Genomic DNA, 18,627 nt, shown 5'->3' with positions numbered 1-18,627 from the left:
TTACCTTTTGAATTAAAGCTAAACTCAAAACTGAGTTTAAAATGGGTAAAGTTGAATTTGGTTTAACGCTAACTTTAAGTGTTTGCATGTGAACAACAAAAGTTGGCTTGCGTTAGCTTGTTAGCTTGCGTTAGCTAGCGTTAGCTTGTTAGTTAACGATAGCGTTAAAGTTACAGGAAATCTAGTTTTTTTGTGAACGTTATGAAAGCTTAGATGTTGGACTCGGAAGTCTTTATGAAAACGTAGGCCATTTCGGATGTGTTTAAACCTCATTTCTTTCTGGGAGGGAGGCTGATTTCACATTGTTCACCAGTCCGGGATAACGTTAGCTGCTAATGGTTTTAAATTATGAACGACGTTAGCAAGGTAGCAACTGCAGCATGCTCAAACACATTCGTCGTAGCTCGACATTCTCTGCAGGCAGCAACAAAAGAGCTTTGGGACTCATGCTTATATTTTGTACACATTAGAAACCAGCAAACAGGCCTACTATTCAATCTAAAAAGTCCGGTTTCCAGACGTGTTTCCTGGTGACTTTTTAGATTGAATAGTAGGGATTACTCTAACTTGTAAGAAATATAAATGCACGAAGGGCACGAAGCTACAGTATAGAGATCGCTAAGACATGTGACCAACGTCATCAAAACACAAAGAATTATGGGTGCGTTTGGCCCGCCTGATGCCAGCCCATGTAAACTAGTGTTCTGGGTCTATGATCTGGCATGATAATAATGAAAACTAAGCGGGGAAAAATTGTGCAAAAAACAGAACATAATCTTGCGCTTCCTTACTGCTGCTATCCATGCCATTTCTCGCCTTTTTGTCACGTCTGAAACATGGCGTATACTATTATTTTTCCACGCTGGAAAATGATAAAAGATAAGCTTCATGTTACTCTATTGAATTTTATAACACAGCAGGTAAACGGCATTTCAACAACTGCACTTCGTTATTCCCGCACGTCAGTAAAACAACTTAAGTTTTGGGCCACCTATTCCCAAAATGCGTTGCGTTTTACGTCACGTTCTCAATCTCTATTTGTTTTCATGTAGAAATACTGTCGTCTACGAGTTCATTTAATGATATTGAACGTTCCTTAGAATAAGATTTGATTGAGAAGAGGCAAAATAGAAGAGGCAGTAGTTGACTTCATGTATGTCCTTGCTTTGCCTTGTCACAGACCACCAGACACTTTGTTGTGAATGTTTAGATATGGGAAGAGGAGCTAAAATGATCAGCCCCATATTCTGTGGATCCCAATAAAATGCATTTTTAATGGGGTGTATTATTGGTTATGATAAATATTTGGCCATTTCTTTCTGATGATAAAAGTAATGCACATTTATGTATCTGTGTTACAGGTCATTCACAAGTGGCCACAGTCTGGTTTGGGGGTCTACGTTTTCTCGTCCTGTCCTGCCACCCAAGTAAAGTAAGCTATACAGTTTTACATTTGATTTATTTGACTTTTGGTCTAAATATTAATAATAAAAATAACCATATGCCTCTGTAACTGGTGTTACTAGTTCAGGACGAAGCGATGGTAAATGTCATCCTGCATAAATACCTTTGTCTGCTGTAATAAAACCCACCCTCTACCTCAAAAGCTCTCTAATGAAATGTACATATATGTATCTGCGTTACAGGTTATTCACAAGTGGCTCCAGTCTGGTTTGGGGGTCTACGCTTTCTCATCCTGTCCTGCCATTCAAGTAAAGTAAGCTATACAGTTTTACATTTGATTTATTTGACTTTTGGTCTACACATTAATTATAAAAATAACCATATGCTTCTGTAACTGGTGTCACTAGTTCAGGATGAAGTGAAGGTAAATGTCAACATATTTAAATGCCTTTGTCTGCTGTAATAAAATCCACCCTCTACCTTAAAAGCTCTCTAATGAAATGTACATTTATGTATCTACGTTACAGGTCATTCACAAGTGGCTTCAGTCTGGTTTGGGGGTCTATGCTTTCTCATCCTGTCCTGCCACCCAAGTAAAGTAAGCTATACAGTTTTACATTTGATTTATTTGACTTTTGGTCTAAACATTAATAATAAAAATAACCATATGCCTCTGTACCTGGTGTTACTAGTTCAGGATGAAATGAAGGTAAATGTCAACATGCTTAAATGCCTTTGTCTGCTATAATAAAACCCACCCTCTACCTCAAAAGCTCTCTAATGAAATGTACATTTATGTATCTGCGTTACAGGTTATTCACAAGTGGCTCCAGTCTGGTTTGGGGGTCTACGCTTTCTCATCCTGTCCTGCCATTCAAGTAAAGTAAGCTATACAGTTTTACATTGGATTTATTTGACTTTTGGTCTACACATTAATAACTAGAAATGCAATTCCAAGGAATTACCAGTGCATGAAAATGCAAAAATAGATAGATGATGTAGATATGGCTACTAAGGTGTAGCTAGGGTAAACATGGTGGTTGCATAGTTTACAGAGAGTTGATAGTGTGAAGGTGGACAGTTTAAAGATGAAACATTCCAGTTCTAACTTAATTAATGATTTATATTTATGTTAAAATGTTGATTAGCTAACTTAGCCAATGATTTCTAGCAGTTACGTTAAAAATGCTAATTATGCTAGTAATGCTAACTTTACTTACAATGCTAACCAGGTTGATTAGCTAACTTAACCGATGATTTCTAGCAGTAATGCTAAAAATGCTAACCATGCTAACAATGCTAAATATGCTAACAATGCTTATCAGGTTGATTAGCTAACTTAGTTGATGATTTTTTGCAGTTATGCTAAAAATGCTAACTATGCTAACAATGCTAACTATGCTAACTAGCTAACTTGCTAGTGAGGACTTTTATTTTGAGACATTTGTTGCTAGGGTATCCATGGTGGCCACTTTCAGGAAACAAGAAGTTACTGCAGTATAATCATGTTGGTTGCTATGGAAACGGTCATAAACACTTAATTTTAATGGTTGCTATGTTGGTTGCTAGGTACATGGAGGTTTCATGTAGTTGACTGGAGGCATAGTGGATGATAACTGACAGTTGGAATGGTTGAACAGTTCAATAGTTGAGTAGTTTCAATGGTTAAATGATTTAATAGTGTATTATTGCAGTGAGGACCTATTGTATGCTTAAAGCCTGAGACAGAAGGTGCCTCTCATATAGCGTTTTCACGTCCTCTCTCGCTCCTCGATCCTCACTGATCTACATAAAGAATGATGGAGCGGCAACGATGGGATAGTCTAGCCCTTCTTCTATCTTTCTTTATGTAGATCATTGAGGATCGAGGAGCGAGGGAGGACATATAAACGCTGCTTGAGAGGCACCCACAGTAAATACTTTAAAAGTTGTATGTAGATAGTATAATTAATGTTGATAGACAGAATTTTTCATGGATGTTGATAGGCAGATTGTTTAATAGATATTGATTGACAGTTTAATGGGTGGATGAGTGAATGGTCTGAAGAAGATGAATGGATAGAAGGTTGGATGGAATGTGCCTTATATTCTTGTTAAGAGAGACACTGATACAGCTCTCTGAGAGTAGTTGACACAGGTGTAATCAATTTAACTGGCTAGTCTTAAGAGAGCCAGAGTACTCTTAAAGCCTGAGACAGAGTAAATAATTTAAAAGTTGAATGTAGATAGTCTAATTAATGTTGATAGACAGAGAGTTTAATGGATGTTGATAGACAGATTGTTTAATAGATGTTGATAGACAGTTTAATGGGTGGATGAGTGAATGGTCTGAAGAAGATGAATGGATAGAATGTTGGATGGAATGTGCCTTATATTCTTGTAGAATGGAGAGACACAGCTCTTTACTGGGAGTAGTGGATACAGATACAGGTGTAATCAATTTAACTGGCTAGTCTTAAGAGAGCCAGCCTGAGACAGAGTAGATTGTTTAAAAGTTCAATGTAGAGCGTCTAATTGATGTTGTTGATAGGCAGACTGTTTAGAATGGGTGGATGAGTGAATGGTTTGAAGAAGATGAATGGATATAAAGTTGGATGGAATTAGGAGGACTTATTTTGATACTGTTGTGCGCAGAGGATACAGGGGAACAGAATATGTAGTCTTCAGAGAGGAGCCTGAGAGAAACTGACAGTTGGTGCCCAGGTGGCTGACCAGCTGGGGTAACATTCTAATTGCTGCCGTGATGTCATAATGAGCAATGTTAAGTCTATGGGAAAATTGTTAATAGTTTTTAATTTATAGTTTAAAAAGTATAAAAGTTACAAAGTTAAAAAATACATTGCGCTGATGTCCTAAGCAAGACCTTCGTAACACAGTTTGAATGAAGTGTCTACGTTAAACGGTTCAAGCTGAATTGCGTGCGTTAGAAGAAGAACTAGAAATGCAATTCCAAGGAATTACCAGTGCATGAAAATGCAAAAATAGATAGATAATGTAGATATGGTTACTAAGGTGTAGCTAGGGTAGACATGGTGGTTGCATAGTTTACAGAGAGTTGATAGTGTGAAGGTAGACAGTTTAAAGATGAAACGTTCCAGTTCTAACTTAACTAATGATTTCTATTCATGTTAAAATGTTGATTAGCTAACTTAGCTAATGATTTCTAGCAGTTACGCTAAAAATGCTTATTATGCTAGCAATGCTAACTTTACTAAAAATGCTAACTAGGTTGATTAGCTAACTTAACCGATGATTCCTAGCAGTAATGCTAAAAATGCTAACTATGCTAACAATGCTAAATTTGCTAACAATGCTAACCAGGTTGATTAGCTTACTTAGTTTATGATTTTTTGCAGTTATGCTAAAAATGCTAACAATGCTAACTATGCTAACCATGCTAACTAGCTAACTTGCTAGTGAGGACTTTTATTTTGAAACATTTGTTGCTAGGGTATCCATGGTGGCCACTATCAGGAAACAAGAAGTTACTGCAGTATAATCATGTTGGTTGCTATGGAAACGGTCATAAACACTTAATTTTAATGGTTGCTATGTTGGTTGCTAGGTACATGGAGGTTTCATGTAGTTGACTGGAGGCATAGTGGATGATAACTGACAGTTGGAATGGTTGAACAGTTCAATAGTTGAGTAGTTTCAGTGGTTAAATGATTTAATAGTGTATTATTGCAGTGAGGACCTTTATTTTGAAACAGTTGTGGACAGAGGAAGTAGTGAAACAGGATCTGTAGTCTTAATGAGATTGTATGCTTAAAGCCTGAGACAGAAGGTGCCTCTCATATATAGCGTTTACGCGTCCTCTCTCGCTCCTCACTGATCTACATAAAGAATGATGGAGCGGCAACAATGGGATAGTCTAGCCCTTCTTCTATCTTTCTTTATGTAGATCATTGAGGATCGAGGAGCGAGGGAGGACATATAAACACTGCTTGAGAGGGACCCACAGTAAATACTTTAAAAGTTGTATATAGTCTAATTAATGTTGATAGACAGAATGTTTAATGGATGTTGATAGGCAGATTGTTTAATAGATATTGATTGACAGTTTAATGGGTGGATGAGTGAATGGTCTGAAGAAGATGAATGGATAGAAGGTTGGATGGAATGTGCCTTATATTCTTGTTAAGAGAGACACTGATACAGCTCTCTGAGAGTAGTTGACACAGGTGTAATCAATTTAACTGGCTAGTCTTAAGAGAGCCAGCGTGTACTCTTAAAGCCTGAGACAGTAAATAATTTAAAAGTTGAATGTAGATAGTCTAATAAATGTTGATAGACAGAGAGTTTAATGGATGTTGATAGACAGATTGTTTAATAGATGTTGATAGACAGTTTAATGGGTGGATGAGTGAATGGTCTGAAGAAGATGAATGGATAGAATGTTGGATGGAATGTGCCTTATATTCTTGTAGAATGGAGAGACACAGCTCTCTACTGAGAGTAGTGGATACAGATACAGGTGTAATCAATTTAACTGGCTAGTCTTAAGAGAGCCAGCCTGAGACAGAGTAGATTGTTTAAAAGTTCAATGTAGAGCGTCTAATTGATGTTGTTGATAGGCAGACTGTTTAGAATGGGTGGATGAGTGAATGGTTTGAAGAAGATGAATGGATATAAAGTTGGATGGAATTAGGAGGACTTATTTTGATACTGTTGTGCGCAGAGGATACAGGGGAACAGAATATGTAGTCTTCAGAGAGGAGCCTGAGAGAAACTGACAGTTGGTGCCCAGGTGGCTGACCAGCTGGGGTAACATTCTAATTGCTGCCGTGATGTCATAATGAGCAATGTTAAGTCTATGGGGGAAATGGTGATAGTTTTTAACTAATAGTTTAAAAAGTATAAAAGTTACAAAGTTGAAAAATACAAAGCACATATGGCATAAGCAAGACCTACGCAACAAAGTTTGAATGAAGTTTCTACGTTAAACGGTTGAAGCTGAATTGCGAGCGTTAGAAGAAGAAGTTTAATAACTAGAAATGCAATTCCAAGGAATTACCAGTGCATGAAAATGCAAAAATAGATAGATAATGTAGATATGGTTACTAAGGTGTAGCTAGGGTAAACATGGTGGTTGCACAGTTTACAGAGAGTTGATAGTGTGAAGGTAGACAGTTTAAAGATGAAACGTTCCAGTTCTAACTTAACTAATGATTTCTATTCATGTTAAAATGTTGATTAGCTAACTTAGCTAATGATTTCTAGCAGTTACGCTAAAAATGCTTACTATGCTAGCAATGCTAACAATGCTAACCAGGTTGATTAGCTAACTTAACCGATGATTTCTAGCAGTAATGCTAAAAATGCTAACTATGCTAACAATGCTAAATTTGCTAACAATGCTAACCAGGTTAATTAGCTAACTTAGTTGATGATTTTTTGCAGTTATGCTAAAAATGCTAACTATGCTAACAATGCTAACTATGCTAACCATGGTAACTAGCTAACTTGCTAGTGAGGACTTTTATTTTGAAACATTTGTTGCTAGGGTATCCATGGTGGCCACTATCAGGAAACAAGAAGTTACTGCAGTATAATCATGTTGGTTGCTATGGAAACGGTCATAAACACTTTTTAATGGTTGCTATGTTGGTTGCTAGGTACATGGAGGTTTCATGTAGTTGACTGGAGGCATAGTGGATGATAACTGACAGTTGGAATGGTTGAACAGTTCAATAGTTGAGTAGTTTCAATGGTTAAATGATTTAATAGTGTATTATTGCAGTGAGGACCTTTATTTTGAAACAGTTGTGGACAGAGGAAGTAGTGAAACAGGATCTGTAGTCTTAATGAGATTGTATGCTTAAAGCCTGAGACAGAAGGTGCTTCTCATAGCGTTTACGCGTCCTCTCTCGCTCCTCACTGATCTACATAAAGAATGATGGAGCGGCAACAATGGGATAGTCTAGCCCTTCTTCTATCTTTCTTTATGTAGATCATTGAGGATCGAGGATCGAGGGATGACATATAAACGCTGCTTGAGAGGGACCCACAGTAAATACTTTAAAAGTTGTATGTAGATAGTCTAATTAATGTTGATAGATAGAATGTTTAATGGATGTTGATAGGCAGATTGTTTAATAGATATTGATTGACAGTTTAATGGGTGGATGAGTGAATGGTCTGAAGAAGATGAATGGATAGAAGGTTGGATGGAATGTGCCTTATATTCTTGTTAAGAGAGACACTGATACAGCTCTCTGAGAGTAGTTGACACAGGTGTAATCAATTTAACTGGCTAGTCTTAAGAGTATCTTAAAGCCTGAGACAGAGTAAATAATTTAAAAGTTGAATGTAGATAGTCTAATTAATGTTGATAGACAGAGAGTTTAATGGATGTTAGACAGATTGTTTAATAGATGTTGATAGACAGTTTAATGGGTGGATGAGTGAATGGTCTGAAGAAGATGAATGGATAGAATGTTGGATGGAATGTGCCTTATATTCTTGTAGAATGGAGAGACACAGCTCTCTACTGAGAGTAGTGGATACAGATACAGGTGTAATCAATTTAACTGGCTAGTCTTAAGAGAGCCAGCCTGAGACAGAGTAGATTGTTTAAAAGTTCAATGTAGAGCGTCTAATTGATGTTGTTGATAGGCAGACTGTTTAGAATGGGTGGATGAGTGAATGGTTTGAAGAAGATGAATGGATATAAAGTTGGATGGAATTAGGAGGACTTATTTTGATACTGTTGTGCGCAGAGGATACAGGGGAACAGAATATGTAGTCTTCAGAGAGGAGCCTGAGAGAAACTGACAGTTGGTGCCCAGGTGGCTGACCAGCTGGGGTAACATTCTAATTGCTGCCGTGATGTCATAATGAGCAATGTTAAGTCTATGGGGGAAATGGTGATAGTTTTTAACTAATAGTTTAAAAAGTATAAAAGTTACAAAGTTGAAAAATATAAAGCACATATGGCATAAGCAAGACCTACGCAACAAAGTTTGAATGAAGTTTCTACGTTAAACGGTTGAAGCTGAATTGCGAGCGTTAGAAGAAGAAGTTTAATAATAATAACTAGAAATGCAATTCCAAGGAATTACCAGTGCATGAAAATGCAAAAATAGATAGATTATGTAGATATGGTTACTAAGGTGTAGCTAGAGTAAACATGGTGGTTGCATAGTTTACAGAGAGTTGATAGTGTGAAGGTAGACATTTTAAAGATGAAACGTTCCAGTTCTAACTTAACTAATGATTTCTATTCATGTTAAAATGTTGATTAGCTAACTTAGCTAATGATTTCTAGCAGTTACGTTAAAAATGCTTATTATGCTAGCAATGCTAACTTTACTAACAATGCTAACCAGGTTGATTAGTTAACTTAACCGATGATTTCTAGCAGTAATGCTAAAATGCTAACTATGCTAACAATGCTAAATTTGCTAACAAAGCTAACCAGGTTGATTAGCTAACTTAGTTGATGATTTTTTGCAGTTATGCTAAAAATGCTAACTATGCTAACAATGTTAACTATGCTAACCATGCTAACTAGCTAACTTGCTAGTGAGGACTTTTATTTTGAAACATTTGTTGCTAGGGTATCCATGGTGGCCACTATCAGGAAACAAGAAGTTACTGCAGTATAATCATGTTGGTTGCTATGGAAACGGTCATAAACACTTAATTTTAATGGTTGCTCTGTTGGTTGCTAGGTACATGGAGGTTTCATGTAGTTGACTGGAGGCATAGTGGATGATAACTGACAGTTGGAATGGTTGAACAGTTCAATAGTTGAGTAGTTTCAATGGTTAAATGATTTAATAGTGTATTATTGCAGTGAGGACCTTTATTTTGAAACAGTTGTGGACAGAGGAAGTGGAAGAGGAAACAGGATCTGTAGTCTTAATGAGATTGTATGCTTAAAGCCTGAGACAGAAGGTGCCTCTCATATAGCGTTTACACGTCCTCCCTCGCTCCTCACTGATCTACATAAAGAATGATGGAGCGGCAACAATGGGATAGTCTAGCCCTTCTTCTATCTTTCTTTATGTAGATCATTGAGGATCGAGGAGCGAGGGAGGACATATAAACGCTGCTTGAGAGGGACCCACAGTAAATACTTTAAAAGTTGTATGTAGATAGTCTAATTAATGTTGATAGATAGAATGTTTAATGGATGTTGATAGGCAGATTGTTTAATAGATATTGATTGACAGTTTAATGGGTGGATGAGTGAATGGTCTGAAGAAGATGAATGGATAGAAGGTTGGATGGAATGTGCCTTATATTCTTGTTAAGAGAGACACTGATACAGCTCTCTGAGAGTAGTTGATACAGGTGTAATCAATTTAACTGGCTAGTCTTAAGAGAGCCAGTAAAGCCTGAGACAGAGTAAATAATTTAAAAGTTGAATGTAGATAGTCTAATTAATGTTGATAGACAGAGAGTTTAATGGATGTTGATAGACAGATTGTTTAATAGATGTTGATAGACAGTTTAATGGGTGGATGAGTGAATGGTCTGAAGAAGATGAATGGATAGAATGTTGGATGGAATGTGCCTTATATTCTTGTAGAATGGAGAGACACAGCTCTCTACTGAGAGTAGTGGATACAGATACAGGTGTAATCAATTTAACTGGCTAGTCTTAAGAGAGCCAGCCTGAGACAGAGTAGATTGTTTAAAAGTTGAATGTAGAGTGTCTAATTGATGTTGATAGGCAGACTGTTTAGAATGGGTGGATGAGTGAATGGTTTGAAGAAGATGAATGGATATAAAGTTGGATGGAATTAGGAGGACTTATTTTGATACTGTTGTGCGCAGAGGATACAGGGGAACAGAATATGTAGTCTTCAGAGAGGAGCCTGAGAGAAACTGACAGTTGGTGCCCAGGTGGCTGACCAGCTGGGGTAACATTCTAATTGCTGCCGTGATGTCATAATGAGCAATGTTAAGTCTATGGGGAAATTGTTAATAGTTTTTATTTAATAGTTCAAAAAGTATAAAAGTTACAAAGTTGAAAAATACAAAGCACACATGGCATAAGCAAGACCTACGCAACAACGTTTGAATGAAGTTTCTACGTTAAACGGTTGAAGCTGAATTGCGAGCGTTAGAAGAAGAAGTTTAATAAAAAGCCTAGGAAGAACAGTACAGTGCATTTTCATGCACTGTAATAACTAGAGAATGTAATTCCATGGAAATTACGAGTGCATGAAAATGCAACAATGTATAGATACGGTAGATAATGTAGATATAGTTACTAAGGTGTAGCTAGGGTAAACATGATGGTTGCATAGTTTAAAGAAAGCTGATAGTGTGAAGGTAGACAGTTTAAAGCTTAAACATTACAGTTCTAACTGAACTAATGATTTCTAACAGTTATGCTAACAATGCTAACTATGCTAACAATGCTAACCAGGTTGATTAGCTAACTTAGCTAATCATTTCTAACAGTTATGCTAAAAATGCTAACAATGCTAACTATGCTAACAATGCTAACAATGCTAACCAGGTTAATTAGCTAACTTAGCTAATCATTTCTAGCAGTTATGCTAAAAATGCTAACTATGTTAACAATGCTAACCATGCTAACTAGCTAACTTGCTAGTGAGGACTTTTATTTTGAAACATTTGTTGATAGGGTATCTATGGTGGCCACTATCAGGAATAAAGAAGTTACTGTAGTAAAATCATGTTGGTTGCTATGGAAACGGTCATAAACGCTTAATTTTAATGGTTGCTATGTTGGTTGCTAGGTACATGGAGGTTTCATATAGTTGACTGGAGGCATAGTTGATGATAACTGACAGTTTGAATGGTTGAACAGTTAAATAGTTGAGTAGTTTCAATGGTTAAATGATTTAATAGTGTATTATTGCAGTGAGGACTTTTATTTTGAAACAGTTGTGGACAGAGGAAACAGTTTACAGGATATGTAGTCTTCACAGAGAGATTGTATGCTTAAAGGCTGAGAGAGACAGAGCTGCTGCAGGTGGGGCTGGCCACCTGGCATAAGATTCTAATTGCCCTATTATGATGTCATAATCGCAATGTTAAGTCTATGGGGGGAATTTTAATAGTTTTTATTTAATAGTTCAAAAAGTATAAAAGTTACAAAGTTGAAAAATACATAGCTGAAGTCACCTAAGTAAGACCTACGCAGCGCAGTTTGAATGAAGTTTCTACGTTAAACCGTTGAAGCTGAATTGCACGCACAAAAACGTTAGAAGAAGAATAATCGCCTATAATAATAATAAGAAGAAACCGGATAACAGTAGAGTGCATTTTCATGCACTCTAATAATAAGAAGAATAGGAAGAACAGTACAGTGCATTTTCATGCACTGTAATAATAAGAAGTAGTAGAAGAAGAAGCCTAGGGATAACAGTACAGTGCATTTTCATGCACTGTAATAATAAGAAGTAGTAGAAGAAGAAGCCTAGGGATAACAGTACAGTGCATTTTCATGCACTGTAATAAAAATAACTATATGCCTCTGTAACTGGTGTTACTAGTTCAGGATGAAGTGAAGGTAAATGTAACATGCTTAAATGCCTTTGTCTGCTGTAATAAAACCCACCCTCTACCTCAAAAGCTCTCTAATGAAATGTACATTTATGTATCTACGTTACAGGTTATTCACAAATGGCTCCAGTCTGGTTTGGGGGTCTACACTTTCTCATCCTGTCCTGCCACCCAAATAAAGTAAGCTATACAGTTTTACATTTGATTTATTTGACTTTTGGTCTACACATTAATAATAATAAAAAAAATAGCCATATGCCTCTGTAACTGGTGTTACCAGTGCAGGATGAAGTGAAGGTAAATGTCAACATACATAAATGCCTCTGTCTGCTGTACCCACCTTCTGAAAAGCTCTCTAATGAAATGTAATAGCTGTATAACTTCATAAGTCATGTTTTTTAAAACATTTTTATTGAATCTCCTTAATACCCATCTCATATATTATATATTATATTGTGTAAGCATAGTTGGTGTTGGATGCTACATACTATTAACATTAACATGTCTGTCTATTTGATTACAGGTGCTGTGAGGAAAAACACAGAAACATGGTCAGCCAACGACGCGGTGGTCACTAAGCACGCAATCAGGTGGTTCAACGAGGAGACCTGTCCTGCCTCCATCCACACCAAACGGATTAATAGGAGAAATAAACATTAAACAATCTTTTTTATTGAACTAATTGTCGTTCACCAGTTATTCTTTTTCTGATATTTTAGCTGTGCATATAGCGCAGCATTTCATTGAAGTTGTAGCCTACCGGTAATAGGTCAAATGTTTCATGTCTGCACCGACCTAGGCCTATAAAGCACTAAATTAGTTTAGAGTAGTTAGAATTTAGAGTAGTATAGCCAAGGCTACTTACCAGAAACAGAATAGGCTATAACTTAAACTTTTCATTAATGTAAATGTCAATTTCATGTTTCCATTGAGCCAAGTGATTATTCTCTACAGTAAATTGATGTCTTGACTTAAGTTAGACCTATTGAATTGTGTTAGTTTAAAAAATACAAGGCAATGCAGATTTAAACTAGGCATATTGGTGTAGAAGTCTAGGCTAGGAATAGTGATAGTTTTAGACTAATTTAAGCTATTTTATTGGGATTTTGAAAATGAGATGAACGGGTCCAAAACGGACCCGGGCCAGAGGTATTTTGAGTCCGTTGCGGATACGCGGCGGATTTGCGGGTCCGAACAGGCTCCGGTCAGAGTATTTTTTATGAGTCCGTGGCGGGTCCAGAACGGACCCGGTCCAGAGGTTTTCTATGAGTCCGTCGCGGATTTGCGGGTCCGGGATGAATGCGGAGCGGATGTAGCGCGGAGCCCAGCCGGGTCCGCGATCCGCCCCCGTAACGGATCCGTCACTGAGTGCAAGTGGACGCCGATACGGGTCCGTTTCGCGGGTCCGTTCCGGAAGCCGCGCTACCTCCGCGGCGGATCCGCCGCGGAGTCCTTTTGCTGTGTGGCAGGATGGCTAACGTCACGAAGTGAGTACGAGTCTGCGCAGTACGACGGAAAGTAAACAGAATTTTGTTTCAGCCCCCTTCCATTGAGAACAACGGAGTCTGTTTGTCCATTTCTTTTAGGTCTATGGATATTAGTGTATAGAGTGCGTAAGTGTGATGTCACTTTTCCTTAGCAACCAAAATTTCTGTTCTAAACAAACCAAATTCACAATGTGAAATCCTATGCCAGATGATTGTTTTACAGAAAAAGCCACGTTTTTGCGCAAATTAATTTACGAGTTGACATCGGTTGACGTTAGCTAACTTCATGTAATCATAGATTAGCCCAGCTTGCCGTTACATTAAAACCTTTTTTTTTTCATGCTAGCGTGAACGTCTCCTTTTAGTAGGCCTACACCAGAAGCTTACAACGCCTCGACATGGTAGTGATTTTTACTGCTTAAACACAGTGGGCCCCAGCTGTGGCGCAACTGGCCGGGTTCGATTCCCGCCCCGTGGTCCTTTCCGGATCCCACCCCGATTCTCTCACCCATTCGCTTCCTGTCTCTCTCTACTGTCCTGTCAAAATTAAAGGCACAAAAGCCCCCCCCCCCCCCCCAAAAAAAGAAAAGAAACAACACAGTGAACATGCCACTTGCAGGTCGTTTGTTTAGAACAGGAAATCGCGTTACCGGGACAACGTGACACTTTCACTTACGCACTCTATTCCGTAACATTTAATTGGAACTCAACAGTGGCGCTCGTTGTTGATTTCACATAATCTGAACGAATTCACGTTCAAGTCCTTTATTTACAAATGTGTTGCGTTCAGTTCATAGTTCACAGAAAAATGAACGAGTTCAATGAACGCAGTCTTTTTCTAGTTTTGCCGTTACGACAATATCAAACATGTTTGATATTATCGGAAGTCTTTTCAGTCGTGGCTCATGCAAATAGTGACGTGAACATTAAAAACCAATAGTAACCTTGCGCGAACATGAAACAGGAAGGGGCAAAATAGGCGACAGCTGTAGCCTTTATGATTATTTGTTATTTCATTTCTTATAATTTATTAGTCGGTTGTTCTACGTGACAGAACAGCTCTATATCTGTTAGTGATGTCACACATCAAACAATGCTGCAGAAACGCGAAAAAATTACTTTGATATGAGTAGGCTATCATGTGATTTCCTGTGAATGATGACGTGTAGCCTATTGCACGATGGAAATAATTTGAAGGAATCTAGCAGCAGTCTTGTAAATAGTGACCCACAGTCTTTGCAAAATCCTAATCTGAGACTGGCCTGTGACGAGACTGTGACTAAAACCTCAATGAATTGTCTTTAGATGTGAGAGGGTCTGAGACTGTAGTTTTTCAAAAATCTTTTCCAAATCTTTGCAAAGTCTGGCAATGTAAGGTAGGCTTTAGTAAAGAAAAACGAGTGGCCATCATTACTTTAAGAAATGAAGGCCAGTCAGTCCAAAAAATTGGGAAAACTTTGAAAGTGTCCCCAAGTGCAGTCGCAAAAACCATCAAGCGCTACAAAGAAACTGGCCGTCCCAGGAAAGGAAGACCAAGAGTCACCTCTGCTGCGGAGGATAAATTCATTCGAGTCACCAGCCTCAGAAATCGCACGTTAGCAGCAGCTCAGATTAGAGACCAGGTCAATGCCACACAGTTCTAGCAGCAGACACATCTCTAGAACAACTGTTAAGACGAGACTGCCTGAATCAGGCCTTCATGGTAGAATAGCTGCTAGGAAACCACTGCTAAGGACAGGCAACAAGCAGAAGAGACTTGTTTGGGCTAAAGAACGCAAGGAATGGACATTAGACCAGTGGAAATCTGTGCTTTGGTCTGATGAGTCAAAATCTAAGACCTTTGGTTCCAACCACCGTGTGGACTGCAGAGTGAAGGCAAAAGGGCCAACAAGTGCTAAGCATCTCTGGGAACTCCTTCAAGACTGTTGGAAAACCATTTCTGGTGACCTCTTGACGCTCATCAAGAGAATGCCAAGAGTGTGCAAAGCAGTAATCAAAGCAAAAGGTGGCTACTTTGAAGAACCTAGAATATAAGACATATTTTCAGTTGTTTCACACTTTTATGTTAAGTATATAATTCCACATGTGTTAATTCATAGTTTTGATGCCTTCGGTATGAATCTGCAATTTTTCATAGTCATAGTCATGAAAATAAAGAAAACTCTTTGAATGAGAAGAACTTTTGGCCTGTAGGCCTACTGTATGTCGTAAAATTAAGGCAAACTAGACGATTTCAGTTCAATTTACAAGCGCCATCTACAGGATTTTCATCGGAAGTAATCAAATTGAACACAGTGAGAAAAATAGATAGTTGCCTACATAAAAGGATAATAACGAAATCGTAGGCTACTGTAAATCGCTAAACAGCTTAATTATGATGGTTTGAATTGGGACTTTGATTGTCTTCAGTAGGCTATTTAAACTCAAAACAACTTTGGCATAGGCTATTCAACATTAAAGAGTTTACGTTTGTAGATTAAAAGGGTTCACTCTAAAATATTTTTTCGGTGGTCATAAAATAAATTAGTATTGTCCTGGGAGTATTGGGAGAAAACCTATTGTCTCCCATAAGCATAGGCTATAGTTCTGCCAAAGTGTTTGTGAAATATAATTATCTGAAATGCAATATTGGCTTTCAATTTGTCATTTAATATTTAATTTGTGTAATAGCCTACAGTTGATTTGATATCCATGAACTAGCCTAGGCCTTATCAATAGACTACATGAAGCTGTTTTAATTATTATAGCCTAAAGGCTACAGAATTAGGCTATAGGCCTCCTGGCATATAGCCCACTGATAGCCTGTACTGTCACTGCACCGAACAAGCTACTATAATGTGCATGACCTTTATCAATAGTGATATGCCTCTCATTAAAGAGTATAACTAAACATGGCATTATTAGCCTAATGTGTTAACATGTATCTATTTATCGCATGGGAACTGAAACTGAGGACACGCAAAACATGAGCTGTATGTTATCCCGTAACGCTGCGCATGACACCACGAGAAACGCAAATTGCACGGTGGCACAATATTCCTTGGACCACGCACATAAGTTCAAACAATGTGAGTTGCATAATTTTCATAAATTCTTTGAAACCGAATAGGTAGCCTAAATCAATGCTTGGTAACACTATCGAAAATAAGTTTTCTCATTTGATTTTTTAAGGCTACAGGTGACGAAAGCACAGGTTGACGGAACCAACGGTTTGGGACTCGTTTTCCGACTGGTGTTTTTTTTTTTGCAACACAGATTAATTTAGCTCGACAGTTAGCCTGCCACCGACCAGGTTAGTTCAGAAACATATGTTACCCCAGCAATGTAAGATCAGTGGTGGACAGTAACGAAGTACATGTAATTCGTTACAATACTTAAGTAGCATATTGATGTATCTGTACTTTACTTAAGTATTTATATTTGGTGAGACTTTGTACTTTGACTTCACTACATTTTTAAGTGAAAACTCGTACTTTTACTCCGTTACGTTTATGAAAACCCTCTCGTTCCATTTTGGCAAAACGAATCACGTGTCCAAAATGCGTCCTGCACGCACTTCAGTGCGGCCCACCGAGCATGCATTAGTTTAGATCTGGCCCGCCACGCACTTAGGCTATCATTGGCTTTTCGCTATTTTTTTTATTTCCAGCAACGACGTTGTGGTTAACATTCCTGCAAACTAACACTCTTCTTAGAGAATGTGTACATTTACAATGTCAATATCAATGTTACATAGAGATGAAAGCCTACTCTTTGAAATCTCTATTGCAGCAAATCTAATGTGCGTGTTTGTTACTCATAACGTAATAGGGAACGTGTGAGCGTGCATGAAAGGCAGAGAGTGCATTGATAGCTGATATCTCCGCTTTATAAAGGGCAGCCACTGAGTGGAGCCGGCAACAAAATTACTTTGTCATTACTTTGTCATTATTATCATAATGGGGGGTGGGGGGGGGGGAGGACACCAATTCTCTTTGTGATTGAATAATGTATCGTAAATAAATAAATGTTCTTAATAAATGCTAGGGGGAAGGAAGTATTTGACCCCCTATGTAACCCTATGGGAATTTAACACAGGGGCAGGTAGATTTTTTATTTTTAAAGGACAGCTATTTCATGGATCCAGGATATATGCATCCTGATAAAGTTCCCTTGGCCGTTGGAATTAAAATAGCCCCACGTCATCATACCCTTCACCACAGCTAGAGATTGCCATGGTGCTTTTTCCAGTAGGCCTATTAGCCTGTTTGATTTGCATTGAGCTCAATGAGAATCAAACAGGCTAATAGGCCTACTGGAAAAAGCACCATGGCAATCTGTTTGTTTGCAGTTTGATTTTTACTCATTTTTTGAATTAAGGCATTAAGATCAATTGTCAAATGATGATTTTATATTTCTCTTTTTAGGCAACTTTAGCATGGTATCAAATACATGTTCTCCCCACTGTAGATAGCTTCTAAGCAAATAGACAAATGTAAGAAACTATTTGAAGAGTGGCATTAGTATTTCACCTTATATAAGCTGATTTAGCAGGAGCTTTGATGTGAAAAGGATAAATTATAATTATAACTAGAGAAAGCAATTCCAAGGAATTACGAGTGCATGAAAATTGAGACATTTCTGCTCAGTAAAATATTGTTAGATAATGTTTCAAATATCATTCAAGCACAAAGATAGAGGTGAAGCAGATAAAAGGTTGATGGGAGTCATAGTTGATGACAATTAACAGTTGGAATGGGCAAAAAGTTAAACTGTTGAGTAGTTTAAATAGTTGAATTAATTAATAGTGAATTATTTTAGTAAGGAGTTTTATTTTGAAACAGCTGTGGGCAGAGGAAACTGTTGGTGGGATACATAGTTGATGACAACTGACAGTTAAAATGGCTGAACAGTTAAATAGTTGAGTAGTTTAAATAGTTGAATTGTTTAATAGTGAATTTAGTTTCAGGCAGTAGAAACAATTGGAGGGAGTCATAGTTGATGAAAACGAGTTGGAATAGCCAAACAGTTAAATAGTTGAGTATAACTAGTTGAGTAGTTTAAATAGTTGATGACAACTGACAGTTAAAATGACTGAACAGTTAAATAGTTGAGTAGTTTAAATAGTTGAATTATTTAATAGTGAATTTAGTTTCAGGCAGTAGAAACAGTTGGAGGGAGTCATAGTTGATGAAAACGGACAGTTGGAATAGCCAAACAGTTAAATAGTTGAATATAAATAGTTGAGTAGTTTAAATAGTTGATG

General features: G+C 37.6%; 1 long non-coding RNA gene across 2 annotated transcripts; it reads left to right on the top strand.

Annotated features, from left to right (window-relative positions):
* The first annotated feature begins 1,361 nt into the window (after window positions 1-1,361).
* LOC134089683 (uncharacterized) lies at window positions 1,362-12,573 on the top strand. Of its 2 annotated transcripts, XR_009940115.1 has the most exons (6): window positions 1,383-1,432; window positions 1,647-1,717; window positions 1,932-2,002; window positions 2,217-2,287; window positions 12,005-12,075; window positions 12,419-12,573. It is a non-coding gene; the product is annotated as an uncharacterized LOC134089683 (long non-coding RNA). The 2 variants fall into 2 exon arrangements; XR_009940114.1 differs by lacking the exon at window positions 1,647-1,717 and having other exon boundaries at window positions 1,362-1,432.
* Window positions 12,574-18,627: the final 6,054 nt, after the last annotated feature.

The sequence above is a fragment of the Sardina pilchardus genome, chromosome 8, assembly GCF_963854185.1.
Source record: "Sardina pilchardus chromosome 8, fSarPil1.1, whole genome shotgun sequence".
NCBI lineage: Eukaryota > Metazoa > Chordata > Actinopteri > Clupeiformes > Clupeidae > Sardina > Sardina pilchardus.
Note: the sequence above shows the minus strand (reverse complement) of the source record. Positions and strands in the feature narration are given on the sequence as shown.